Genomic DNA, 4815 nt, shown 5'->3' on the forward strand with positions numbered 1-4815 from the left:
AACAGCTAAAACGTCGAATTCATGTACTCATCCATATTACAACTTTAGGTGTTTTGTGCGTACCAGTGAGATACTATTACTCCGTGGATTCCTCGGGGCGGACATCCGGGCATTTTCACCGCCTGGCAACCATCGAGGTGAAAACAAAGGACAAAAACTCGCAGAAAACGGTACTTTGTGATAGTTGGTGAGACTCCCCTGAACAGTGTAACAAGATTAGCCCTGCCTGTGTAACATATATAAATTTGGTTATTCAGAATTACTTCAAAGTTGAGTTTGTGTTTGTTTGTGTTTTCACCGACTCGACCGGCGTTCCACAGCAGCGCGCACAGAGCCTTAGAAATGCATGGTACAGCGGTGCGCGTCTTAGCAACGTGGAACGTCTTGTGACGTAGCTCCGCCCCCGAGGATATGCGCCTGAGCTCATTACCAATGTACTCTGAGAAGACAAGGTTATCTTTGCAGTCAGCCAGTAATACTTTGTTGTATCGCATGCGCTGAGAGTACAGCAAATAAATGTACAAGTGGTTTTGTATGATTTTTTTATTTTAGTTACTTTCAATTTTTCACGTTTTTTTGCAAGTTATTTTATCGTTTTTTTTTTTTCAAGTTATATTATCGTTATTAGTAATGCGAATTTTAGTTTTGGCAGTTTTTAAACCGTTTGGTTGTTTTGAATTGGCGTTTGTGCAAATGAGTAAATGAATGAACCTAACCATACACTTACTAAAGGGGTTAATTATTCACTGGGTTTTAATTTTGCGTATTTCGCTAACTGTAAAATGCGCTAAATTAAAACCCAGTGAATACGTAAAATTTAGCATAGAACACATTATCTAAATGATAAAACCGTGAATTTAAAACCCACCGAATATGCCTGAAATGCTAAATCAGTGAAATTTAAACCCAGTGAAAATTAGTAATTTTACAGTATTGCATATATTAGTAGTATTGTGTGTTATTGGGTGGGTATCTATGTTGTAAGCTGAAGACTAACAATAGAAAGGGCGCCACCTGTGTGTGGAGCGCCAAGTACAGGGGCGCCCTCAGTAGTTCTTTCAGTTTACACTCGCATACTGTATGTTATTCCGCACTGTGCAGATACGTACGTGTCTGTCCTTGCATATCCTGGCACGTGATTGGTTAATGCGTGTGTGATATTATTCGTGGTGTTATTGTCAAATGAATTAGTGCTTATACAACTGTGCCACCCTGAGGAGTCTCCAGACGAACGCTTGTCTGATATAGGGACATATAATTGTTCTGGTTTTAAAATTAAAAATTTTCCCCGCCTCAACGAACTTTCAGAAAACTTGTTGGCTAAGAATATTCTCGTTCAGTTCGAAAACCTCTGCGCATTTGATGCATTTAGTTCAGGTGGAACTTTCAGAACAACTATGTCTTCCACCATCAAAACGCTTTCTTTTTTGTTGGTTTTCGCAGACATGCGAACTTCGGTAAGTATATTCCTTTCAACACGAAATTCAGAACGTACATGCGTATCCTTCGACCAGCCAAGTGAAGAGGGGGGGGGGTAGAAAAAACAAACAAGATGTAGCGAATGGGGAGGGTATGTGGCATGGAGATTGTTGTGAACCGTCAAGACGAGTAAGTTGTTACTATGACAATCTATGGTGAGTATGGGATGACCAAACTGAAATGAATTGTGCAATGACGTTAAACAATTTTGTTTATAAAATGTGAATTTATTTTTATAAAATTACAATTTCTGTAACTAGAATACGATTTTTTCAAGATCACAATATCAATATTGTGTCAAGTAAATTCGCATAATTAGTTACGTCACAGCAAATATGTGCGTCAGTGACTCGTCGTATTGTCGTAGAGGGCGCACTGCACCAAGAGTAAAGGCAGTTGTACCGGTGTACTTGCGGAAGTCATACTAGTTAGAAAGAAACATTTCTGGGAACGCTTATTTTTAACGCCCACTATACGGCCTTGTTGGGGGATTGGGGGGTGTCCATACGGCAACTACTATGACGTATGACGTCACGAAAGCCACTGCAGTGTTGGAATATTGATGTGAAAGGAATTGATTTTTGTCCAAAAAGTATACTGCATTTTCAGATATTAACCAATCGACCGACCAACAAACCAATCACATCTAAATAGAATGACAATGTTGAGAATTAGGCCATTTTTTTGACGACTCGACATACATAAGTGATGGGGGGACGAGAGTACTGATTTTTTGGTTAGGCGCCGTTCCAATGACGTCTTCACCGAATCGGGTTATGGGATATTAGTGTGTGCAATTAACGAATGTTTCGGTGGATCTACAGGAAGTGCGTTCTTCTGGCAAAACACAAACTATGTTTCTTTCTAAAGATAAATATAATACAAGTCTGATATAGTATTTTAATATATATGTTTAAATTCAAATTTAATGTCATTATTACTACCTCTTTTTTTGTAGTTTGATGTTCCTAGATTTTTTGCTGTTTACATTGGCCTTATTCACGTAAGTTTTGGCAGAGTTAATTGTGTTCCGGGACACTTAATATTTTAATCTACGCCAACAAAGACATTGCTGTATTTATTTCCACTATTGGATCTTTTTGAAGAGATGACGCCGCGGCGTTCTTATTCTTTTTTGTCTGGCGTATTTTATCTAGTTAATGTATTTACAATGCGCGTCGGATGATACTTCCGCTGTACTGTCTTCTTGTATACTTTGCAGTATCCTCTTAATAACCTCATATTACTAACAGTTTCCGTAAATGGCCATGGCCGTGGGAGTCGTTTAAAATAAAAACTTTCCCGATAACTACACTTCATAATTAAAATAATTTAACAAAAATTTAGAGTAATGTTTGATATGGTGCCCGTGGTATTATTTGTTGTCACTTTCATTTCAGTAAATATTTGTTTCCGATAATGAATGTCAAGAATAACTACACATAGAAATTCCTGCGATCATTTGTAGTGTTATTGTTATTTACTCGCCGTTTCTCTCGTCTCGCGAGATCAGGGTTTATTAGTGATTTTTCAATCGCAGTCGGACAAAAACAACAACGCAACTTAATTAACAAACAATAACGTGAACGTTAAACAAAGGGATCCTGCAGATAGGCCAGACTCTCTGGTTCTCACCACAAGGGGTTACGATCCCCCCTACCAATCCCTAAGCAGAAATAAAACACACTACAATGTATAAAAACTACGTGGACCACACTACGGGTAAATAACTGACTACAAGAAAACGTATTGTTATGAGGTCTTTAATTAAAAGTAAGTAGGATCATAAGATCAACGTGGCAGCATGTAAATGCGTGTACCACCCTACGTAGCGTACTTGATGATCGGTGCCAGACTCACCGTGAAGTTCGTAACCAGATGTTCCGTAAAGCGGGAGTGAAAACCGATTATATACAGATATTGAGTGCTTCTCCATCTCGATTGCATAGTGCACCCCCAACAGCCCAAATGTTATCAAACGCATGTAACCGATTAGTTAAACGGCAGTACTCAAACTCTAAGTTAAGCCTGGAAAGCGTACGATGTTTAAAAATCTCCAGTGGATCAGTAGTTTCCATGGGTTTATTAGTAATAACAATAAATAACTATATCAACATTAATACAACAGTAGTCGAATACTATTAAAAAAACTAATATCAGATATTGTTTAAAAAAAAATTAAATGTTTTGATAAATGTTAAAATCATTTCACCTGTTTATCATATGTGCCACAGAACGCTCACAACAAAGAGCGCATGCGCTAATTTCCACATCCCGTTGCAAAACCTTGAACGAGTATATCAATTTATCCCGAATTTGATTACTAGTATATCAGATATGACGTCATCTAGCCTGAGGACCGCTGCTTGGTTGACAAACATTCCGTTTTTAATAACAGCGCCCTCACACTGTAACAATCCGTAACAATACTTAAACCAAGGCCGGTCGTGCTTTCAGCATATATCAATAGACGTCGATGCACACATGTGTTTCTGTAAAGAGACGATATACAATGTCACGTGGTCCATAGAAAGGCCACTCGTCTTGAAAGTAATTAGTTTTGTGTTTCTTAAATAAAAGTAGTTTAATATTTACAAGTAAAAACAAACACTTATGCAGGCAGTTGAGACAACGCTATGATCTAGGAAATGGAGAAGATGAAATCAAATTAGGTATGAACGGAAATAAGTATGAACTCAACAGAGTACTGATTATAACCTCGAATATAATTGAAAGCACCGTGAAATCTGGTTACAGCCTCGCCTGGGGTGCCAAGTGAGCAAGGCTGTTTTATGTGCTGTCCAGGCTGATAGTTCAGCCCCACAACCATTTAAAACACACTTAGCGGGAAAACCGACACCAGAAATAACAAATCGTAGTAAAACATGCCAATAAATCGTTTTAAACGGATTACACTAGTTCCCTGGATTGTTAGAAGTGTTTGCGAATATATACTACTCAAGTTACAGCATATAGCTACTTCAAGAAAGGAGATGTCACCCCTATGTAAATAATGGAATGTGCCGCATATTTACACTCACGCTGTACAAATAACTTGGCGAGGATTTCCACGTTCACTTGAGTTTGATTGTGTTTAACCACACCAACAAGACAAACTCCACAAAAAGGGGAGTAATCTGGACTTTACTACCGGAGATCGCAGATTAATATGTGATGTAAGGACCCGTTAAATAACGTGCAAGGTTCAAGAAAGTGGTTTTGTTTTAAGAAAGTCTTCGTACATCTGGGTCACTTTCTTGAGAGCGGCGATCGCCACCAGTAGCGGCCATTTTATCGTCCTTTCTCCCAAAGATTTGACGTTTTGTCCGCGATCTT

This window comes from Saccoglossus kowalevskii, chromosome 20 (genome assembly GCF_978046115.1).
Source record: "Saccoglossus kowalevskii chromosome 20, keSacKowa6.1, whole genome shotgun sequence".
Taxonomy (NCBI): Eukaryota; Metazoa; Hemichordata; class Enteropneusta; family Harrimaniidae; genus Saccoglossus; species Saccoglossus kowalevskii.